General features: G+C 43.4%; 2 non-coding genes across 2 annotated transcripts; both read right to left on the bottom strand.

Annotated features, from left to right (window-relative positions):
* Window positions 1–2,039: 2,039 nt before the first annotated feature.
* Window positions 2,040–2,158, bottom strand: LOC138355537 (5S ribosomal RNA). Its single transcript, XR_011223954.1, has one exon. It is a non-coding gene; the product is annotated as a 5S ribosomal RNA (ribosomal RNA).
* Window positions 2,159–10,162: 8,004 nt separating this feature from the next.
* On the bottom strand, window positions 10,163–10,281 carry LOC138355536 (5S ribosomal RNA). Its single transcript, XR_011223953.1, has one exon. It is a non-coding gene; the product is annotated as a 5S ribosomal RNA (ribosomal RNA).
* Between the last annotated feature and the right edge of the window lie 2,024 nt (window positions 10,282–12,305).

Here is a 12,305-nt window from a genome sequence, read left to right as displayed (position 1 = left end):
AATATGTTTGAGCAGCAGCGATCGTGCCTGCCATTGGCCGAAGTGCAACAATTCAAATAATTTAAAGGGCCTGCTCGGGTATATAAGAGAGGCTGGGAGACTGGGGCCGGTGGTGGGTGATGGGTGATGAGTGATGGTGTGGTGTGGTATGGTGTTGTTAAGAGTTGATTTACGGCCAGCCAGCCAGCTGCAGCCAAGGCAGGGCAGGGCAGGGCAAGGCAAGGCAAGGCAAGGCAAGGCAAGGCAAGGCAAGGCAATAACAGGACAGGACAGGCAAGGCAAGGCAAGGCAAGGCAAGGCAAGCAGGCGGGCGGGCGGGCGGGCGGGCGCGGCAGGCAGGCAGGCAGGCAGCCAGCCAGCCAGCCAGCCAGCCAGCCAGCCAGCCAGCCAGCCAGCCAGCCAGCCAGCCAGCCAGCCAGCCAGCCACCAGCCAGGCAGCAGGCAGGCAGGCAGGCAGGCAGGCAGGCAGGCAGCAGCCAGCCAGCCAGCCAGCCAGCCAGCCAGCCAGCCAGCCAGCCAGCCACTCCCACTTTGTATTTATATGCATTCAATTTATATTCAAACATTATATATGTTAAGGGCCTAGTTTTAGTGTTTATTTTAAAAATGACAAACATCGAGTCGTTTTACCAGTCCTTTAGCGTTAACGGTGATGCATTTTAAAACTGAACAGAAATCACCTTTTCTGGATATATCAAATATCGAATCCGCTTAATGTGCCTACAATTCAATCATTCAAAAAATACATAATTTACATCATGCCTTTTCATAGAACAGACAATAAGATTTGAGACAATAAGAACTTTACTTTTATAACTAAAGTTGCACAATTATACCAACTCTATGGTGGCTGGGTGGTAAGGTGTGTGGCTGGTATTTTGGAAGTCGCGAGTTCAAACGACCCAATGGGAATAATACTTTTTTTTTTTTGCCATACAATCTTCCTAATACTATTATGTAGGTTTGTGTGTGTGTTTTTTTATTCATTCTTTGGTTTTATAGATGACATACATATTGACTCCTTTTACCGGTCCTTAATTAGGCTCTGGGGAAGCAATGGTGGTGGTGGTGGTGGTGGTGCATTTAAAACTAAACCAAAAATCACCAGTTCTGGACGCGTCAAATATCATATCCGCTTAATGTGTCTACAACCTAATTACTTAAAACTACACTATTTAATTCATTCATATCATGTGCATATTGGTCATTATGCTCATACAACCGACATCAAAATTTATTTTCATTATTAGAATCATACATTTCATCAAGTAATACAGATACAAAGAGATTTTCTTTCTGAGAAGACCGTTAGTATTGGCTTGCAGGCAGGCAGGCAGGCAGGCATTTGAGGGTTATTATTTCGCCTGTTGATTGGGGGGAGGGTTGATGTGTTAGGGGGTTTTCGGTTAGATGTGGTGGTGGTGATTGGTGGTGATTGGTGGTGATTGGTGGTGATTGGTGGTGATTGGTGGTGGTGGTGGTGGTGGTAGTAGGTGGGAGTTGGGGGGGGGGGGGGGGAGGGAAGGGGAGGGAATGATGGTCTGTGGATTCGTTCTCCGTACCCTTTACATATAAGCAAAAATATGCCTTCTTGTGGGTATAGAAACATTAACACAAATTATATCAGTAACTGATATTGTAGCCTTTTAAACAGAAAAGATTTGTACATACAAATACTTTTTAATTATCATTTATTTGTGGAAATGGCATTTACGTCATTAAATTGATACCTCAGCATCAAGCTTGTGTCCTGCAGCAGTGGTCCAGTGGTAAAGTGTATATAAGTGATGCGTATTCTTGGAGTTGCGAGTTCAAACCCGGATTAAGCTATATATATATACAACATGTTTTGTTTTGGTTGTTTGTTTTTGTATAAAGCCTCACACAATATCTATATTAAGCGAGTTTGTTTTAAACATGACATACATATTAATTCATTTTACCAGGCCTTATTCCACACAACTCCGTGAATTTCCCGTGGAGCCAGCCATTCAAACAAAAACAAACGAAACAAAACAAAACAAAACAAAAAACATTATTGCCAACAGCATTTGGTGTTCCCAGGCGGTCACCCATCCAAGTACTAACCAAACCCAACGTTGCTTAACTTCGCTGATCGGACGAGAAGCGGTGTTCTCAACGTGGTATGGCCGTTGGCATGAGACTGCCTACACATTGTGGCTAATAACCAACTCTTTTAAGTCATCGCGGCAGGATACGGACCTGCTTGTGGTGTCTTAATGGTAATTGTATCCTAACATATTTTTGTCTCCTTGGCATGGATATTTAACATCGTTTATTCAGTCTTGGGTTTATGTTCTTTCGCCATTTACAGACATTTTACATCTACCTACTTCCTCAGCCTGCCCTGCCAATTTCTAATGAATTTGTGGATTTTCTTTTGTAATACAAACATGTGTGTGCTCATCTGCTCTTCAGTTTTTATGATATTTGTCTCATCTGTCCTGCTTTATGATACTTTTACAAAGAACATGAACAAATGCTTCTATTTTAGAGAAGATATGGGATCCAGGTTTCGGAGCCGTAAAACCAACCGTCGTGATTGGTGGACGAGTTGCCAGGTTGCAGCTTCTGTACCGTGCCGGCACATAAATAGGTTCGGCTCAAGCGGCGGCAGCATCATTCCCCCGTGACTGTCTGAGCGTCTCTCATCACCTTGGTTATCTCATCATCATCATGGTAGAAGCAAAGCCTACCAAGAAGGCTGCGGCTGCTGCTGCTGTGGTGGCCACCACCAGGAAACCTCGCGTCCAGGTTGCTCACCCGAAAACTAGTCAAATGGTTCTAGCCGCGGTCGCAGCACTCAAAGACCGTAAGGGCTCGTCTCTACAAGCAATCAAGAAGTACGTTGTTGCCAACAACAAAGTCGAGGCTGCCAAGATCGCCATTTACATCCGAAGATTTCTCAAGAAAGCAGTGGCTGACGGCATTCTTGTTCAGACCAAGGGAAGTGGAGCTAGTGGATCATTCAAGCTGGCCGTAGCAGAGAAGAGGGCCGTTCTAACTCCCAAGAAAGCCACCACAACCAAGAAACCATCTACAGCAGCAAAGAAGGCCGTGGTAACTCCCAAGAAAGCCGCCACAAGCAACAAACCACCTACAGCCTTGAAAAAGAAGCAGCAGCAGCAGCAGCTTGTTGTTGGGAACAAAAAGCCCAAAATAAAGAGAGCTTCAAAATCTCCCAAACCACCCAAGGCAAAGAAAGCTGTCAAGAAAACAACAAAGGCAAAATAAACGACGACATGCAAGCAGCATGAATACACATGACAATAAACATCCAGGCCTCCCCCCTCAGTGGAGGGGCCTCATATGATTCCAAAAAGAGTTTAGTTTTGTAGACAAATAAATCATTACTTTTGGGGTAGATTTACTCTGTATATTATATATATATATATATATATATATATATATATATATATATATATATATATATATATATATATATATATACACATGGGTGAGGTGATATGGTACCAAAGTTTTGGGTAAGGTGATTGACATTTACACAAGATAAAACACGAACCAATGGGAATAAAAACATAAGAATGGAAGTAACTGCAGAAGGCCTATTGGCCCATAACACAAGCACTTCCTCTTGATGCTTCTATATTGGTTCGGAGTCTTGAAGCTATAATATATATATATATATATATATATATATATATATATATATATATATATATATATATATATATATATATATATATATATATATATGCACACAAAACTAAATAGTCTTGTTAGACAAATTGCCCCTATTAGAGGCAAGTTGACTAACAAGCCGAATGACTGCAATTGTTTTGAATTTGAGTTAAATCTAACATAGAAATGTAATCAAACCTAACCTAACCTATGCTAACCCAAGCTAAGCTAACCTAACCTAACCTAAGCTAACCCAAGCTAAGCTAACCTAACCTAACCTAACCTAACCTAACCTAACCTAAGCTAAGCTAACCTAACCTAACCTAACCCAGCAATTCATGATCTTAATATAATACTGTTAATTGGATAAACCAATTTGGAAAGAAATGTTCGAAAATAACAAAATTAACTGTGCTTGTTAGGAAAATTGGGCCTTGCATACTTGTCCCAATAGTGTGGTTCTCGCTTTTAGGTACGACATAAACGTATACCTAAGTTGAGAGAGAAAAAGATTCGCACTCAAACATGCATATCGATTGCCAGTCCTGAATTCTGGGTAGATATTCGTGTCCTCCCTTTTCATTTACCATCATTTGGATACTATCAAAACAGCTCTGAGAAGGATAAAATGAATAAAACGGGTAGCTCACTCATGTAAAAAGGAAGAGTTGGGAAAGATCTCTCTCTCTCTCTCTCTCTCTCTCTCTCTCTCTCTCCCCCTCACCCCCCCCCCCCCCACCAATGATCCTGCTCTGCTAGTATATAACGTAACAAACCTTCCCCCCCCCCCCCCTCCCTCCCCAATCAGAGTCCCTTTAAGCATGCGAGGATAAAAAATAGATTTCATAAGACCCAATGTGCTAGCTGATATCAAAACAATTTATGTTATCGTCTATTAAGCCCTTCAGTAAAAAAAGTATAGGGACCTAATTAGGTCCCGTTTTGAGGTGGTGGTGGGTGGAATCGATGGATTAGCCAAGCTCTTATCCGCCGAATCCGTAGAGGGTACGACCCTGGCGCTTCAGAGCGTACACCACGTCCATAGCAGTGACGGTCTTCCTCTTGGCGTGTTCCGTGTAGGTTACAGCATCACGGATGACGTTCTCGAGGAACACCTTCAGGACGCCACGGGTCTCTTCGTAGATGAGACCCGAAATACGCTTCACGCCGCCACGACGAGCTAAGCGACGAATAGCGGGCTTGGTGATGCCCTGGATGTTGTCACGTAGCACCTTACGATGACGCTTGGCGCCACCCTTTCCGAGTCCCTTGCCTCCCTTGCCGCGTCCAGTCATGGTGTTGAAGTTGTGTGAATCGAATTGACGAATGCCCGCACGATTTCCCGACTATATCCCATCAAGCGGACGTACTAGTAGCATTGCAACTCCTGCCTGCCCTTACTTTACGCTTGTGGTCGAGTAGACACGGCTTTCTCACAACGCTTTCAAAACTGCAGTTGCCTACTCGTCTGTTTCACGTCCCTGTGAAATGACTTTTGCACAAATCCAAAAAATAGAGCAAAATCAGCGATAATAGTGATTGAGGTGAGCCGCCTGTTGGCTGCAGCCAGAGGAAGGAGGGGAGGGGCAACGGGGTGACGTAGGCGAGTCGAGCAGCCAATGGCGCTCGAGCAAGCGCCTCGAGACGGCGTATATAAGCAAAAATTTTTCGGCGCCGGCCATCACAAACCACAGTTGTTCACCATGGCTCGCACCAAGCAGACTGCTCGCAAGTCCACGGGAGGCAAGGCTCCTCGTAAGCAGCTGGCCACCAAGGCAGCACGCAAGTCTGCTCCTGCCACAGGGGGTGTGAAGAAGCCTCACCGTTACAGGCCCGGAACGGTCGCCCTGCGTGAGATCCGTCGTTACCAGAAGAGCACCGAGTTGCTCATCAGGAAACTTCCCTTCCAGCGTCTGGTGCGCGAGATTGCCCAGGACTTCAAGACCGATCTTCGCTTCCAGTCGTCTGCCGTCATGGCTTTACAGGAGGCATCCGAGGCTTACCTGGTCGGTCTCTTCGAGGACACTAACCTCTGTGCCATCCACGCCAAGCGTGTCACCATCATGCCAAAGGACATTCAGCTTGCTCGCCGTATCCGTGGAGAGCGTGCATAAGCTAAATCGACCACCCTAGTATACACCAAACTCGGCCCTTCTCAGGGCCAAAATATCCTTCTAAGGAGATTTCAGACATTCCTAGCATCAGTCATATGAATTAACCTTCATCTACACATATAATAAATAAATAAATAAATAAACAAATACACTAATTTAGGTGTCATACATACACGTGATATCAATAAATCAAGTCATTTGTAGTACAACCTGTTCTCTTACAAACAAAACGCCGTCGCTTTTCGCTCTTATGCACTGTCAAGGATCACCCACCCCCCCCCCCCCCCCCAAAATAAAAATTGTCATACTGTACTAGAAATAAAAGCAGCTTGTATAAGTGACATACTGTCCAGTCCTGTTTTATTCTGTTTTCGGTCCTCTGGCTTAATCTGTTAAGTTAGGAGATGACATTTTAAATTAACCGTTTTCTTGACATTTTCAAACCTAAGAGGGTGGCCTGCATAGTAATCCTAATGTGGAACATAACAATGAATCTCTAATCTCTAGAAAAAAAAAAAGATACCGAGTGCTTATATGTGTTGAGAGAGAGAGAGAGAGAGAGAGAGAGAGAGAGAGAGAGAGAGAGAGAGAGAGAGAGAGAGAGAGAGAGAGAGAGAGAGAGAGAGAGAGAGAGAGAGGAGAGACACAGACAGACAGACAGACAGACAAGACAGAGACAGACAAGACAGAGACAGACAGACAGACAGACAGACAGAGACTGAGAGAGAGAAACACACACAGACAGTTTCATAAATATTCTCATTTTATAGCTATTTGCTTTCAGTGACAGAGGTTTTTGTTATAATAGTATTGGTGTCTAACACTCACAATCTCTTTAGAAATTAAAGTGTGGCTCCAATGGAGCCGAGTTTGTTGGTTTGAGGCCAAGCCACCACCACAGGGCAGTAAGTAAGCCGTTTACTTGGAGGAGGTGTACTTGGTGACGGCCTTAGTGCCCTCAGAGACGGCGTGCTTGGCCAGTTCTCCGGGCAACAGGAGCCTTACAGCCGTCTGGATCTCCCGACTGGTAATGGTGGAACGCTTGTTGTAGTGGGCCAGGCGAGAAGCCTCGGCGGCGATGCGCTCGAAGATGTCGTTCACGAACGAGTTCATGATCGACATGGCTTTGGAAGAGATACCAGTGTCGGGGTGGACCTGCTTCAGCACTTTGTAGATGTAGATGCTGTAGCTCTCCTTCCTCCTGCGCTTCTTTTTCTTATCGCCCTTGGCAATGGCCTTCTGGGCCTTTCCGGCCTTCTTGGCAGCCTTTCCAGATGCCTTGGGTGGCATGATGATGCTCGTGCTGGCTGGCGTTGCGATACAATAATGAACTTTTGCGCGAGGCGAGCTTTCCTTTTATATCCCGCTCGCGACTCAGCTCAGAGCGGGTCGCGTGGCGGAGCGCGCTGATTGGTCAGTGGCGGGCTCCCTTGATCCTGAGCGGGGTATATAACACGAAGCTCGATCTGCGGGGCGGCATAAAACACCACAAACCCACAACAGCAGCAGCAATGTCAGGACGCGGCAAGGGAGGCAAAGTGAAGGGCAAGTCAAAGTCTCGCTCCAGCAGGGCCGGACTTCAGTTCCCCGTGGGCAGAATTCACCGTCTGCTGCGTAAGGGCAACTACGCCGAACGCGTCGGTGCTGGCGCTCCTGTCTACCTGGCAGCCGTCATGGAATACCTCGCTGCCGAAGTTCTGGAGCTCGCCGGTAATGCCGCACGTGACAACAAGAAGACCCGTATCATCCCACGTCACTTGCAGTTGGCCATCCGCAACGACGAAGAACTCAACAAACTTCTGTCTGGCGTAACCATTGCACAGGGAGGTGTTCTTCCAAACATTCAGGCAGTTCTTTTGCCAAAGAAGACAGAGAAGAAGTAAGCACTTCTGCCACCCACCACGACAAATACCATAACCAGGCTCCATCCGGAGCCACACACACTTTAATAGAGAGATTCAAGTAGACAATCAACTTTCAAACATTAATAATAACATTTATATTGATTTCATTTGGAATGTGTACATAACAAACAAACAAAACAAAATTATAGGGGATATTCAGCATCACTTGGAATATTAACCAATCATATAAATCCAATATATATTTTATATTTTACTTTAAGCGAGGAATTCATATTATATTAATTTTTAATCATACAAATGAACAAAAGCAATTCTTCACTAGACGTAATGAATGAATAAATGATCAAGGTTTTAATGTGTTTCATGAATATATATATATATATATATATATATATATATATATATATATATATATATATATATATATATATATATATATATATATATATATATATATATATAATATAATATAATATAATATATAATACTTGTGAACCAGAATATGTTTGAGCAGCAGCGATCGTGCCTGCCATTGGCCGAAGTGCAACAATTCAAATAATTTAAAGGGCCTGCTCGGGTATATAAGAGAGGCTGGGAGACTGGGGCCGGTGGTGGGTGATGGGTGATGAGTGATGGTGTGGTGTGGTATGGTGTTGTTAAGAGTTGATTTACGGCCAGCCAGCCAGCTGCAGCCAAGGCAGGGCAGGGCAGGGCAAGGCAAGGCAAGGCAAGGCAAGGCAAGGCAAGGCAAGGCAATAACAGGACAGGACAGGCAAGGCAAGGCAAGGCAAGGCAAGGCAAGCAGGCGGGCGGGCGGGCGGGCGGCAGGCAGGCAGGCAGCCAGCCAGCCAGCCAGCCAGCCAGCCAGCCAGCCAGCCAGCCAGCCAGCCAGCCAGCCAGCCAGCCAGCAGGCAGGCAGGCAGGCAGGCAGGCAGGCAGGCAGGCAGCCAGCCAGCCAGCCAGCCAGCCAGCCAGCCAGCCAGCCAGCCAGCCACTCCCACTTTGTATTTATATGCATTCAATTTATATTCAAACATTATATATGTTAAGGGCCTAGTTTTAGTGTTTATTTTAAAAATGACAAACATCGAGTCGTTTTACCAGTCCTTTAGCGTTAACGGTGATGCATTTTAAAACTGAACAGAAATCACCTTTTCTGGATATATCAAATATCGAATCCGCTTAATGTGCCTACAATTCAATCATTCAAAAAATACATAATTTACATCATGCCTTTTCATAGAACAGACAATAAGATTTGAGACAATAAGAACTTTACTTTTATAACTAAAGTTGCACAATTATACCAACTCTATGGTGGCTGGGTGGTAAGGTGTGTGGCTGGTATTTTGGAAGTCGCGAGTTCAAACGACCCAATGGGAATAATACTTTTTTTTTTTTGCCATACAATCTTCCTAATACTATTATGTAGGTTTGTGTGTGTGTTTTTTTATTCATTCTTTGGTTTTATAGATGACATACATATTGACTCCTTTTACCGGTCCTTAATTAGGCTCTGGGGAAGCAATGGTGGTGGTGGTGGTGGTGGTGCATTTAAAACTAAACCAAAAATCACCAGTTCTGGACGCGTCAAATATCATATCCGCTTAATGTGTCTACAACCTAATTACTTAAAACTACACTATTTAATTCATTCATATCATGTGCATATTGGTCATTATGCTCATACAACCGACATCAAAATTTATTTTCATTATTAGAATCATACATTTCATCAAGTAATACAGATACAAAGAGATTTTCTTTCTGAGAAGACCGTTAGTATTGGCTTGCAGGCAGGCAGGCAGGCAGGCATTTGAGGGTTATTATTTCGCCTGTTGATTGGGGGGAGGGTTGATGTGTTAGGGGGTTTTCGGTTAGATGTGGTGGTGGTGATTGGTGGTGATTGGTGGTGATTGGTGGTGATTGGTGGTGATTGGTGGTGGTGGTGGTGGTGGTAGTAGGTGGGAGTTGGGGGGGGGGGGGGGGGGGGGGGGGAGGGAAGGGGAGGGGAATGATGGTCTGTGGATTCGTTCTCCGTACCCTTTACATATAAGCAAAAATATGCCTTCTTGTGGGTATAGAAACATTAACACAAATTATATCAGTAACTGATATTGTAGCCTTTTAAACAGAAAAGATTTGTACATACAAATACTTTTTAATTATCATTTATTTGTGGAAATGGCATTTACGTCATTAAATTGATACCTCAGCATCAAGCTTGTGTCCTGCAGCAGTGGTCCAGTGGTAAAGTGTATATAAGTGATGCGTATTCTTGGAGTTGCGAGTTCAAACCCGGATTAAGCTATATATATATACAACATGTTTTGTTTTGGTTGTTTGTTTTTGTATAAAGCCTCACACAATATCTATATTAAGCGAGTTTGTTTTAAACATGACATACATATTAATTCATTTTACCAGGCCTTATTCCACACAACTCCGTGAATTTCCCGTGGAGCCAGCCATTCAAACAAAAACAAACGAAACAAAACAAAACAAAACAAAAAACATTATTGCCAACAGCATTTGGTGTTCCCAGGCGGTCACCCATCCAAGTACTAACCAAACCCAACGTTGCTTAACTTCGCTGATCGGACGAGAAGCGGTGTTCTCAACGTGGTATGGCCGTTGGCATGAGACTGCCTACACATTGTGGCTAATAACCAACTCTTTTAAGTCATCGCGGCAGGATACGGACCTGCTTGTGGTGTCTTAATGGTAATTGTATCCTAACATATTTTTGTCTCCTTGGCATGGATATTTAACATCGTTTATTCAGTCTTGGGTTTATGTTCTTTCGCCATTTACAGACATTTTACATCTACCTACTTCCTCAGCCTGCCCTGCCAATTTCTAATGAATTTGTGGATTTTCTTTTGTAATACAAACATGTGTGTGCTCATCTGCTCTTCAGTTTTTATGATATTTGTCTCATCTGTCCTGCTTTATGATACTTTTACAAAGAACATGAACAAATGCTTCTATTTTAGAGAAGATATGGGATCCAGGTTTCGGAGCCGTAAAACCAACCGTCGTGATTGGTGGACGAGTTGCCAGGTTGCAGCTTCTGTACCGTGCCGGCACATAAATAGGTTCGGCTCAAGCGGCGGCAGCATCATTCCCCCGTGACTGTCTGAGCGTCTCTCATCACCTTGGTTATCTCATCATCATCATGGTAGAAGCAAAGCCTACCAAGAAGGCTGCGGCTGCTGCTGCTGTGGTGGCCACCACCAGGAAACCTCGCGTCCAGGTTGCTCACCCGAAAACTAGTCAAATGGTTCTAGCCGCGGTCGCAGCACTCAAAGACCGTAAGGGCTCGTCTCTACAAGCAATCAAGAAGTACGTTGTTGCCAACAACAAAGTCGAGGCTGCCAAGATCGCCATTTACATCCGAAGATTTCTCAAGAAAGCAGTGGCTGACGGCATTCTTGTTCAGACCAAGGGAAGTGGAGCTAGTGGATCATTCAAGCTGGCCGTAGCAGAGAAGAGGGCCGTTCTAACTCCCAAGAAAGCCACCACAACCAAGAAACCATCTACAGCAGCAAAGAAGGCCGTGGTAACTCCCAAGAAAGCCGCCACAAGCAACAAACCACCTACAGCCTTGAAAAAGAAGCAGCAGCAGCAGCAGCTTGTTGTTGGGAACAAAAAGCCCAAAATAAAGAGAGCTTCAAAATCTCCCAAACCACCCAAGGCAAAGAAAGCTGTCAAGAAAACAACAAAGGCAAAATAAACGACGACATGCAAGCAGCATGAATACACATGACAATAAACATCCAGGCCTCCCCCCTCAGTGGAGGGGCCTCATATGATTCCAAAAAGAGTTTAGTTTTGTAGACAAATAAATCATTACTTTTGGGGTAGATTTACTCTGTATATTATATATATATATATATATATATATATATATATATATATATATATATATATATATATATATATATATATATTTATATATACACATGGGTGAGGTGATATGGTACCAAAGTTTTGGGTAAGGTGATTGACATTTACACAAGATAAAACACGAACCAATGGGAATAAAAACATAAGAATGGAAGTAACTGCAGAAGGCCTATTGGCCCATAACACAAGCACTTCCTCTTGATGCTTCTATATTGGTTCGGAGTCTTGAAGCTATATATATATATATATATATATATATATATATATATATATATATATATATATATATATATATATATATATATATATATATATATATATATATGCACACAAAACTAAATAGTCTTGTTAGACAAATTGCCCCTATTAGAGGCAAGTTGACTAACAAGCCGAATGACTGCAATTGTTTTGAATTTGAGTTAAATCTAACATAGAAATGTAATCAAACCTAACCTAACCTATGCTAACCCAAGCTAAGCTAACCTAACCTAACCTAAGCTAACCCAAGCTAAGCTAACCTAACCTAACCTAACCTAACCTAACCTAACCTAAGCTAAGCTAACCTAACCTAACCTAACCCAGCAATTCATGATCTTAATATAATACTGTTAATTGGATAAACCAATTTGGAAAGAAATGTTCGAAAATAACAAAATTAACTGTGCTTGTTAGGAAAATTGGGCCTTGCATACTTGTCCCAATAGTGTGGTTCTCGCTTTTAGGTACGACATAAACGTATACCTAAGTTGAGAGA

The sequence above is a fragment of the Procambarus clarkii genome, chromosome 67 (assembly GCF_040958095.1).
Source record: "Procambarus clarkii isolate CNS0578487 chromosome 67, FALCON_Pclarkii_2.0, whole genome shotgun sequence".
Classification (NCBI taxonomy): domain Eukaryota; kingdom Metazoa; phylum Arthropoda; class Malacostraca; order Decapoda; family Cambaridae; genus Procambarus; species Procambarus clarkii.
The sequence above is the reverse complement of the archived record's forward strand: the minus strand, read 5'-3'. Positions and strand labels throughout refer to the sequence as shown.